This window comes from Octodon degus, unplaced genomic scaffold (assembly GCF_000260255.1).
Source record: "Octodon degus isolate 3935 unplaced genomic scaffold, OctDeg1.0 scaffold00136, whole genome shotgun sequence".
Lineage (NCBI taxonomy): Eukaryota > Metazoa > Chordata > Mammalia > Rodentia > Octodontidae > Octodon > Octodon degus.
Window position 1 is genome coordinate 6,093,320 of NW_004524712.1, and position 12,848 is coordinate 6,106,167.

Sequence of the window (12,848 nt, forward strand, 5' to 3'; positions counted from 1 at the left end):
ATATATGTGACATGATAAAGAAGTCAATTTTAACATGATGAAACAGTGCAAAATTTATAAGCACAACGTTTCAATTTTAGTAAAAGTACTCACTGGACAATAAGAAGTCTTGCAATAACAAAACAGGGAGACGTGTACAGATACTAACAAGATACAACTTAGAATATGCACAGTGTTGGAGAGGGGGCCCTTGCAGCAAGCTGGAACCCAGAGTCAATGGAGATGTTCCTTTCACTCATTTATTCTATCTTCAACTTAAATGAGTCCTAAATCTATTTAATAAAAAGCAAATAAAAACAAGCAAACAGCCTCCCCAGAATTAGTCACACCCAAGCTGACTAAATCATAGACTCCAAATAAGAGAAAACTCTAAAAGCTTCTCTGACCCAGCCTAACTACCTAGGTTAGACATGCCATCTCTAATGTGCGAACTTAAAATTCCTCTGAATCCACCTTCCAGTCTTTTATACTTCTTATGAGACCCAAGAAGTGTTTTTATGTCTTAGCACTCATCATTTTGATTACAGTACACAGTGGATTTCTAACTGGTGGTCAACTTACTACACCCAGCTGAATTAAACTAGCATTGCACTGAGTGCAGGAGGCCCACTTGAGGACTGCTGCCAGCAGCATAAAGGCAGAATAAGAAAAGCTGCCAAAATGCTGTTAGGGATGCTGTTTGGAGAAGCTGCTGGAGCTGTTGGAAGCTGCTAGTTCTCCTGGGCTGTTCAGCTGGAAGATCTTGTCATGTTGGCTTTCCCGACGAACTTTGGAGGAGCTCAGGACCTCACTGTTGCTCAGGATGTCTGTGGTACTTTTGGGGGTGCTCTGGTGCTTACCTTGAGCCTTGCTTCCTAGCTCCAGTTCAGATTCCTCAGCTTGCTAACATAGATCCTTCATTCCGCTGGCATAGAATTCCTAGCTTCCACCACTGACCTTGGGCCTTTCCAGCACAGATCTGTGAAGCAGAGGTGCATGAGACATTGTTTTGGGCTTTAATTCTCCAATTTGACTTGTGGGAGGCACTGTTATGAGCTCTAGATTGTTAGCTGGACTCATGCAAGATATTGGGATCTAGGCCCTTAGATGGAGTCTTTAGTTTTGTTGTGACAGATTTCCTGTGCTTCTTACATGATTCTCGGGTGATTCATTATAAAATAGTATTACAAAATGTGTGTTGTATTGTTCCCCTTGCAAGAACCCCAAATCATGACACAGTATTGAATATTTTCAATTTAGCTCTAATCAAAATCTAAGCGAAGCGCCAGCCAAATAGCTGAGTAGATGGAACCACAGCTTGATCCTGGGACCTACTGTGCCAGCCCCACCCTTGGGGCATGTTGAGACTGCAATTGAGGCTGGGCACGGTGGCACACGCCTGTAATCCCAGCACTTGGGAGGCTGTAAACAGGCAGATCACTATGAGTCCAATCTAGTACACCCTGTAGATCCTTCCCTAAAATACAAAAAAAAAAAAAAAAAAAAAAAAAAAAAAAAAAAACAAATTCTAAGTGAAAATCATCCTAGTATTTTTCAACACCTCAGTAACTGTCCAAAACATTTTTATAAGGTGTGCTTTGAACTTAAATCACCTTTAGTAAAGCTACCAAGGATATTCTCCTTTGGTTGTGTCTTGTTATTTGCACTCTACAGACTAAATACATGCAAAACTCATAAAACTGTACTTGGAATATAAGTATTTAATAGTATCATCTTCACTGTTACTAGTTTCTTACAAATTTTCAAAAATCTCATTGAATCTTCCTCCTTCTCTTCTTGCTGCAACTCCTATGGACACTGCTGATGACTCAGGCCACAGTAAGCTATAATCTGAAACTCTGTCCTGCTATGCTGTATTTATGCTTAGCCATACCCTTGAGGACCCAACTTTACTGTATGCCTACAATATACCAACTAGATACAAACAAAATTCTGTATATATTGTGAAGGAAGGAGACATAATCTTTGCCTTCAAGGAGTCTCCTAAATCCACTAGCTCTCTGACATGCTCAATTAGAAAAACAAGTGGTAAACCAGGCATAGTGGTAGTCTCCTGCACTCCCAGCACTCCAAAGGCTGAGGCAGGAGGATTGCTGCAAGTTTAAGGAAAGCCTGGGTTACATAATAAGACACTGTCTTGGGGCCAGGGAGATACCTCAGTAGAATAAGTGCTTGCCTGGCAAGCACAGGGTCCTGAGTTCAGTCCCCAGTACCAAAAAAAAAAGACACTGTCTCAACAAAACAAGAAAAAGAGAAGAGAAAACCAAATGTACAATACAATGTCACTCATATCAGCTTTCATAATAAATGATACTACAAGGGTAATGAAAATACCATATATTAGATTAGAACATTAAGAAGTTTCCATAACATACAAGATATATCCAAAAGAGAACCACCCTAGAATTCCTTACAAATAGCATAAAATTTTCTGTATAGCCTGTAATGAATCAAACAACTATAAAAGTCTCAACTGGGCCAGCCTGATAGCTCAGTGGACTAAAGCACCTGCTTAGGCAGAGCACAATGGCTGGGATTTGATCCCCGGGGAGCTGTGCCTTCCCTGCCCGAGGGGCACACTGAAACAGTGATAGAGACTGGGCATGGTGTAATCCCAAAGACTGCAGGCCTGTAATCCCAGCACTTGAGAGGCTGATAACAGGATAATCACTATGAGTCTGATCTATGTAGTGAGACCCTGTATACCCTGTAGACCTTGTCCTCCATACAGAAAAAAATAAAAGTCTCAACTTACAAAGGGTCTTTTTCCTAATAAACCTATCATTGGTTGAAAATACCACTACATCAAAAAATACACATACAATACTCTAACCTACTAAAAAAAGTTTAGCCTTGACTACCTTAAACTTGCTCAATACACTTACCTGCAAAGTTGCCTAAGATAAAGACTATTGTATGACAAAGTACTGAATGCCTCAGGGATATACACAGATGGGTATTTTCAGACAGGATGGAATGCAAAAGCTAAACACAGTATCGCTGGCAACACAGCACACTAGAGCTTCCCTTGTTTTACTTTTCTCACAACCACTACATAGCTCATTTGGATGCTCAGCACACACAAGCTACACATCACTAGCTCTGAAAAAGATGCAAATGCAAAGTAGTTTCTACTGAACACCAGTAGCCTTTTCAACATCCTGGGCTTAAAAATCAAAAATCAAACCATCCTCAGTCAGAAAGTGCATGTACAAAGCAAGTTAAAAATGTAAAGCCATTGTTGACATAAAAAGAAAAGAAGAAGAAGAAGAAGAAGAAGAAGAAGAAGAAGAAGAAGAAGAAGAAGAAGAAGAAGAAGAAGAAGAAGAAGAAGACAACTTTGATCAGAAAGTGAAGATTCAGTTTCAGGGAAAGACAGTATCACTGGATAGACAGGTCAGATTTTAAGCTTATGGGGGTAAAATAATCATAGAACATAAAAAGAACGTATGTACTAGAGTAGAAAGGAACTCAAGGAGAACAACTGCAAGAGATCTCACATAGTTACAAAAGACACAGTGTGAGATTTAGGGCTGAGAATGCTATTCTGTGGAAGGAAGAGACACTTGTCTCACATACACAGGCTCTGGGTTTGAGCTCCAGTACTGCAAAAAAAGAAGAAAAGCCCCATCTCTGACAAAACAAAACAAAAAAGGGGGATATAAATGAAAGACCATTTTGTAGTGAAAAAATGTGTGTATGTATATACAAAATAGGATAGATATACAGCTACTTTCTCTTAATTCAATAAGAAAGATTTGTACTAATAGTATTTAGACAAGAGATCATGTCTGCATCTTGTACTGTGGATAATTACTAGGAAGACAACTATATGCAATGTATTAATTATTGAAACTGTCCTACTACCCTGTTTTGATACTGTCTCATTGCTATTTCTTTCTCATTAAAATTAATAAAAATAGATAAATAAATAAGAAGAAAAGCAAGATCAAGATTTCTGCCACCAGCAGATCCTTACAAGAAGAAGCCCTGATGCCAGGTCACCTAAACTGAGAAGCTGATGCTGACTCAGTCACACGAGGAAAGTGGTTTCTCAAAGACTCACCTTCTACCACAGGAAAATCTATCCAAGTTATTTTTCAGTGCGTGCATTCTCAAAGGACTACAATTCAACAGAAAGACTATAAGAAGAATGATAGCCATAAACGAGACCCAAGTTACTCATTCAAGAAAATGACTAAATAAGGAAATAAGTGGCATAACAGAAACATTTGCTATCCAGTACCTAACCATGTTTTAAGAAGTTCCTTTTAACACCTACTGGTAACAATACCAGTGCTCTGAAGTCTGAGACAGCCAGAATTAGATTCCTACTTTGCCACTTAACCAGATGTTTGATATCAATCAATGGTCCTCATTAAAGCATGTGATACTTCCTCTGCAAAACAGGGTAAAAGCAATTTCTGTATGTTCTATTCTACTTGTACTAAATGTATGTTAAGATATAAACCAGGCAGGTAATCACAGCATTCTGGGAGGCTAAGGCAGGAGGATCACAAGTTTTATTCCCACTTGGGGAACTCATTGACACTGTCTCAAAATAAAAAAATGAAAAACGGGCTGGGGTTGTAACTCAATGCAAAATCTCTAGGTTTAAACCCCAGTACCATGAGGAAAATGGGGAAAGGTTACAGAGGAGGAGGAGGAGGAGGAGGAGGAGGAGGAGAAAAAGGATGGAAAGAGCCTGCAGGAGGGAGAGGGGCAAGAAGAGGAGGAAGTAATCATTAACTGCTCTGAGAATTTTGGTGTCAGTTTCCCCTGTCTTATGCCAGTGAAATACAACCTCTGAGGGCTGGGGATATACATAGCTCAGCAGTGCAGCGTCTGCCTGGCAAGTGCAAGGTCCTGAGTGAGGCTCAGTAACTTCCCAACCCCCCAAAAAAAATTTAAAAAAAAAAGAAATACAACCTCTGAGATTAATGAAGATATCTCACTTTATACACTGAATGACTACTATAAGACTCATTATCCTGAAACCCTGAATACTTACACTTCTTAATATTGATGGCCATAATAAATAAAGGCAGCACTTTTACCAACAATACAACTTTAAAAATTAGATTAAACCTGAGGAGTTTCTTAACTACAGTTAGAAAAACATGTTAACTGCTAACAACTGGCTCCTACGGAACAGTCAGGCTTCATTCCCTCCCCCGCCCCCCAATATCCAAAGTGAAAACACACTGCTTTCTTTGTTTTGCTGTAACGAAGTCTCACTTTCTGCTCTTAACAGAATTATTTCTGAAATGATCGTGTAATAGAACTTTCAATCAATCTAATTTTGCACTACATTTGTTCTTTCTTTTAAGGAGTCTCATTGTGTTTTTCATCTATTTTTAAGAGTTTTAAATTATACACACATCCAAGATGGCATGAAATTAACTATGTTGCATATATCCTATTTTATTTAATCTGCCCAAAAATCCTGTGACAAAATCAAAGCAATCTCTCCAAAATCACATTGCCAGTAAGTGTTAAAGCCAGGATCTAAATAAAGGTATTCCTGACTCTAGATACTACCCATGATTTGGGGGAATAAATAAAAAAATAAATAAATAACTTGAGGGTAGGGGTGCAGCTAGGTGACTGAGTTTATGCTTACCATGTGAGAGGCCCTGGGCTCAATCCCCAACACTCCCTTCCCCCACCCTCCACCCCCCCAAAAAAAAAAACACTGCACTTTCTGTGTATAACAACTATGTTTATTCATTGCCAAAAATGTAGAAAAGACAGAAAAATACACAGCAAATCAGAATTATCTGAACTCCTACCTACATAAAACTATGTCTTATAGTGAAGTGGGTTTTGTTTTTTTGTTTGTTTGTTCGTTTTGGGGTTTTTTGGTTTTTGTTGTTATGTTTTGTTTCTGTGACACTGGGGACTGAATCCAGGGCTGGACACATGCTGGACAAATACCCTCCCACTGAGCTACATCCCAAACCATTTTTGCATGTTTTACACACAAAATCCTAAAACAGGCACTAGGCCAAAAGTAACATTTCTAGGTTCTTGATATACACACTTACCTTGCCATTCGGAAAAATCACACCATTTAATATACCCGCAGTATATGAACTACATTACTTTTGTCTTTTAAAGAGTTACTTATCAAAGTACCAGATGTTCAAAAGTTACAACTGAATACTAAAACACAGCCTTGAATATGGCTAAAATCCAAAAAGTACTTCAAATTAGCAAGTTGTGATTTCTTAAGTACTATTTAAGAGAATTTTAATACACAGGACAAGTAAACTAATCCTATCTTGATTGAGGTGCTACTAAACACCTCCAAAGGTGACAGTTACAAGGTTAGGAAGTTGGCCAGGATGTCCTTAGCTCTTCCTTGTATAAAGACTCTTCCTTTCTTGGCAATTTCCTTCAGTGAAATACGAGATGCTCCGGTAACCTCCACTGTGAAATACAATTCTATTAAATGAGTCATTCTTCACCAGCCTACATCATAAAAATTTTAGAATAGTTTCACTAAGAACTAAACATAAAAAGTGGTAAATCTGTAAAAATAAGCAGAACACTTGAAAATGTATTCATGAAAACACAAAGCTACATCAATGTGCTTAGGCATAATATTTAAATGCTATTAAACCCTCTAATATTAGCAAATCACATTTTACAGAAGTTTGCCCAATGATCAACACTGAATGTGTGTTACTGGGGACTGGACACAGGGCCTCTGCACTGAACTACATCAGGAAGAGTCTTGCTAGACCATTAAATTATGCAGGCTCCAACTCCCCCCCCCCCCAGCCCTCCCAGAGTGCTGGGATTACAGGCATATGCCACCACACCCAACTATAAATTAAAACCAAACTATCATCAATGAATACTAAAGATTAAAAACAACAAAGCACCATGACCACAAAGGAGCCAATATAATGATGCCTCAGACTTGTATTGTCACCACCAGGAAAAAGGAAGCAGTGCATGCGTTAGAAACACTCAAACTCCTCATCTACAGTTTATCATCTTTAACAACTTTACTATCACTTAGACTAATTGATCTATCTCCGGTTTAACAGCTTCTTTAAGTCCGCTCTAATCTTTCAAAATGGAAGAACACAAACTCCACTAAGACCTACAGTCCAAAAGCTGGCTAAGAGGCAACAATGGCCAACTAATTACCTTCTCCTGAACTAATTAAGATGATGTCTTTGCCAACTACACTATTCTCAGGACACCTATGCTGAAGTTTTCACCTAATACTTCAACTGCCAACTTCTATCCTTGGATTCAAATTCATTTGCTGAACTGAGCTGAACAATGATCACCAGCAGAAATTAGCCATTTCCAACTAATATAGTGGCATAATCTTGTAATTCCCATCTACTGGAGAGGCTGAGGCAGGAGTATCACTTGAGGCTAGGACTTCAGGTGTATCATGAGTAACATAGCAAGACCTTGTCTTGAAGAAAATAGGGACAAGGAAACAGAAAATAAAAAAAAGGAAGAACTAACTGGAATAGGATTAAGTTTTGGAAAAGAGAGCAATAAAGAGGCTGCTGAACTGGAACAAACAGAATATCAGAACTAGGATAATAGGAGTGGAGATAAAGTAAAGCAGACAAATTTAATGGTGTTTGGCAAGGTGTAAAAGTGTAACTACATAAATAAAATGAGAGCAGGTATGCTCTGCAGGAAGAGATTGGCAAACAGAGATCCACTCCTGCTTCCACCTTGCATTTCTTCTCTCCTTTTGATTTATTTGGTTTGCTTTTGTATTTGCAATGCTGGGGCTGGAACTCATGGTAGGCAAACACTTTACCACTGAGCTACACTCCAGTATCTTCTTGTATTGCTTCTTAAAGGGAGACTTAGTGATAATTAAGTAGATCAATCATGAATATAAATAAAGAAATAATTTATGCTACTAAATGTGGCCACAATGTATGGACAGGTAAATATACATATCCTCACTACTTTCCGAAACAAATGAAAAGACCGGTAGATAGAAAGCATGATATATAAGAATCTTACGGTGCACATGGCTTTTATATACTTTTGTTTCCACAAGCACTCATAAACACTCACATAATATTTTCATAGAATATGATTTGCAGAAGAATGTAAAAGGCTAAATTCAGCTAGGTTATGCACTATTAACTAAAGTATATGTTGAGAAAAACAACTCAAAATACATGAAAATTTGATACTAACACAGTGTATAAGTAATGTTGTATAAATTAGAAAACTTAAATCTTTATAGAGCAACCAAAAACTACAGCACTCCTCCTATATCCATGGTTTTACTTTCCGTGGTTTCAATTACTACCTACAAAGGATGGTCCTAAAATATCAAATGGAAATTTCTAGAAATAAAAAATTCCTGTATTTTACACTGCACCCTGCTCTGATTTATATGATGAAATCTCAGGCTGCTATAGTATTCTATAGAATACTGTAGGGCAGAAATTATTCCTATCGCCCAAAGTTCCTGCTGCCCATCCATTACTTACTCAGTAGTCATCTCACTTACCTGATAGGCTGTCACAATGTTGCAATACTTGTGTTAATGAATCATTAAGTCATGGCCTATCACTACATTGCTGTATCATAGTACCTACCTCATTCATGTCCCCTTTATCTCAGCATAGTGACATTGTTATCAGCTCACATCATCACAAGAAGAGTGAGTACTATAGAGACTCTGAGATCATATTTACAAAACTTCTATTACAGCATAATCTTATGTTTCTCAAAAAATAAAAATTAAAAAATGTTTCTTTTACTTTTAGTCACTGTTATTAATTCCTCATGGCCTAGTTCATAAGTTAGACTTTACTGTATGCATGTATGTATGTGTGTATGTATGTATAGGAAAAAGAATAAATACAGGGTCAGGGGCTATCCCAGGCTTTGAACATCCTTGTGACTCTAGGAAGGTATCCCCTGTGCTCAGGGGAGGTGAGTACTATATGGTTACAAGAAAACAAATTCACCAAGGGCAACATGTGTTATAAACCCGAGGAACCCATCTCTCATTGGAAACTGCTGTGCACCACGAATCATAGCTACTTTGCTCACCTTTTTATTCCCAGTGCTTACACAGTGTGTGAAATCACAATACACATTCAATAAATACTTTCAGTACATGCTGTTTCCAAGATCTTCAGGCAGAAAACATTTACCAGATCTGTTAACACGAAAAATGAAAAAACCTCTGTCCACAATATAGTTGTATGAACAGGCTGTGCCAGGTTGTTAGTTAATCTAACTGAAGTAAGTTATACTCATGTGATTTTTTAACTGTTCTAGTATAAATCCACATAAATTAATCATAAATGAAATGGTCTATTTGTTAGTCATGATTAAAATAGGTATAATTAAAGGTTCATATGCCTGACTCACTTTCAGTTAAAATTTCTGCATCAAGCATGAAGCCTTGCCTTGTAACTCACCACTTACTAACTCAAAGGGGAGAAAAAGCCATCATGTAGCCAAGATGAACACAAATATCTGATGGTTTGGTCTCCTGTTTTAAAAAGTAGAAAAGTTCCTCTAAGCTGCTCTAGTGATCACATATTTTTTTTAATTCACCAAGTTATTCTGAATCTCAAATAATGTACCACACATGATGGCATGTGTCATGTGGTAATCTGGAATATGAGATCACTGTGTCCAGAAGGCTCCCTACTTCCCTTCACGCTTCCTAGTCTCCATTTCCCAAAGAAAAGAAGTCACAAAGGGTGAGCTTCAAAATAAACTGTAACTTTTAATTTAAAACTTTATTATATCCCCCAACTGAATGAACACGAAATGGAAAGGAGAAGGCAGGCAGGTTCCTGCGAAGGAACAACTTCAGAGTGACAAAATCAAGCTGCTACTAACAAAGATCAGTGCCTTCAAATGTCATATAAAGATAACTCATTTCTCTTTGGACTCAGTCACTATTCCTGCTTCATGTTTTTGAAGTACACTAACTCCCTAACAGTGTATCTACTGAGCTGGCCATAATGTCATACAAACAGCTGACCACTCTCACGTGAGAAAATTCAGATCAGTGCAATTAAATACACACATTTATTTATTTATTTTTTTAACATTTTTTATTGTGTGTGTGTGTGTGTGTGTGTGTGTGTGGCCAGCTCAGCCCACCAGGGGGCGCGGCTGGCTGGCATGTGGTGCTGGAGGATTGAACCGCGGTCCCTGTGCTTTGCCAAGCTTGTTCCAAGTAGGTGCTTTAGACCACTGAGCCATCTCTCCAGCCCAAATAAGGATTTTTTTTTTTTTTTCTCCTGGAATGCCTTCAGGGCACTTTTGGCTGGCTGGAGGGTTGTGGGGATCGAACTAGAATAAGCTGAGGCTGACAGCTTTGCGGAAGCAGCCACTTAAAGAACTGAGCTAGAGCCAGGCCCGCTAAATACACACATTTAAACTAAATATTTGATTACTGCATACTACAGTGATTTGTGCTGGAAGTGAACACTGATTTTAAATGTGATGTATCATCTGCATCAAGAAATTATTTTCAATTTATTCAACAAATCTGAAACTCTATTAAAAGGTTACAGACCTTGCCCCAACTGGCTTCTGTGATGGCTAAGTAGATTAATGCTGTTACGTCAGTGAGCTGGCTGAGGGATTGTATTATAAAAGTCAGAAGTGTACAAAATGAATATAATTCCATTTAACCAGTGAACAATCCCCAAGAGGGCTAAGGCCCTTTTAAATAGCATAACAGACAGAAAACTTAACACTAACATTTAATAAAAACTGGCATTAACCTATAATAAGTGAAATAATGTAGCATTAGGAAATAGGCAGAAAAACTAATAAACAGAATAAAACAGAGTATAGAAACAATCCACACATATTTGGTCATCTGATTTACAACAAAGCTGACACTGCAGTAAAATGAAGAAAGGACAATCTTTCTAATAACTGGTGCTGACTCAATTAGATAACCCATCTGGTAGAAAAAATGTATTGTGACCCTCATCTCACAGCCTACACTAAAAACAATTCCAGAAAGAATGCAGATTTAAAAACAATGACACTTGTATAGCAGACACTAAAAAAGACCATCTTTACGACGTAAGAGTATGCAAAGAATTTCTTTTTATGTATGTAGTACAGGGTCTACAGGGTCTCACTAAACAGATCGGACTCATAGTGATCCTCCTGTTTTCAGCCTCCCAAACTCTGGGATTACAGGCGTGCGCCACCATATCTAGTCTCAACCGCCCTCTCAGCATGCCCTGGGTGAGGAGCTGCAAAGACTTTTTAAAGTATACAGAAAACAATGACCATAAAGGAAATCGTAACAGACTATTATTAGATCTAGGTTGCAAAAATTACTTAGTGAAGAGTACTCCAGAGAGTAGGAAAGTAAGTTCATAATGCAAATATTTGAGAAAAATTAGAATCCAGAGCTGGATGTGTAATTCAACTCAATGGTAGAGTGCTTACCTAACGTGTGAAACCCTGAGTCCAAACCATCCCCGGCACTAAAAAAAAGTACGGAAAATAACTATTAACATTTACAAATGACAACCAACTCAACAGAAACATGGACAAAAGACATGCCTGCTACCTTCACAAAATATACCCACCAGAATGAGACTAGGTTAAAAACACCAGCAGAAAGCATAATCCAGAAATTCCACTCCAAAATATATATACAACAGAATGTTTACATGTTTACCAAAGACATGTAACCACCAAAAACTGGAAACAAACTATCCACCAACAGTAGATAACTTTGGATATACTGTATTCACATAATAGAATACTATAGAGCAGTGTCAATACTATATAGTTATATATAACAATATAATTCTTACAGACTGCTGAGCAAAAGAAACCAAATACAAAAGTGTGGATGCTGTACAATACCATACATATAGACACAGGCAAATACTAATCTATATGTTAGAAGTCTATAAATTAAACCCACAAAGGCAACCGAAAAGCTTCCTTTGATCCTAATCAAATACTGAGTTACACAGATGTGTTCACTTCGTGAAGTCAGAGCCATATATATATGATCTTTTCACTTTTGCTTTATCTATCACACATGAATATTTTTTTAAAAAAGAAAACAGGGCCAGTCTGATAGCTCAGTGAACTAAAGTGGCTGCTTAGGCAGAGTGCAGCGGCTGGGGCTTAATCCCCCACATGCCCTGAGACTGAGACTGGGCGTGCTGGCGCCCGCCTGTAATCCCAGCTCTTGGGAGGCTGAACACAGGCGGATCACTAGGAGTCTGATCTATGTAGTGAGACCCTGTAGACCCTGTCCTAATTATAGAAGAAAAAAAAAGAAAAAAGAAACAAAACAATTTCACCACGAACATTAGTGTAAAGAATAGTGAAGAGTCCGGCCCTCAACCAATACAGATGACCCTATAGCAGTCTCTAGGGACAAAAACTAAAGAGAACTCTCATGGCTGGACATGAGAAACTGGGACCAGTGGAAAAGGAGTCACAAGAAATTCAGGCTAGAATTCAGGGGTTTTGGAATACTGTTTGGAGAGTTGTCAGGGTTTGGACAGTTGTTTCAGAAGAAGATGACATGACTATATTTGAGTAAGTATAGACTTTTGCACATGAATAAATGTAAGTTTTGTACATGAATAAATAAATAAATGTAGATGGTTACATATGAATAAATGTAGATTGTTGTACATGAAAAAAATAACCCTCAAAAGCAAGCTCTATTGTTTCTTTTAGAGCAAAACTTAGTATAAGAGTTGGTTGTACAATCAGGGAAATACGATATAAAGGTTTTAGCTAGACACACTTCTGCTCTAAAATTGGAACTCTATCAGAAAGGGAAAAAAAAGTGTGGACCTAACAGAGGACCCTGCAGATCC

The 12,848-nt window shown here is 38.0% G+C and overlaps 1 protein-coding gene across 3 annotated transcripts in view; it reads right to left on the reverse strand.

The window, feature by feature from the left end:
- Nucleotides 1–10,606, reverse strand: part of Arhgap32 (Rho GTPase activating protein 32) — a 337,222-nt gene extending 326,616 nt beyond the window's left edge. For all 3 annotated transcript variants that reach the window (XM_023701443.1, XM_023701444.1, XM_023701442.1), the window contains exon 1: nucleotides 10,550–10,606. The gene's annotated coding sequence lies outside the window, so the exon portion shown is untranslated. The remainder of the gene's footprint in view (nucleotides 1–10,549) is intronic.
- Nucleotides 10,607–12,848: the final 2,242 nt, after the last annotated feature.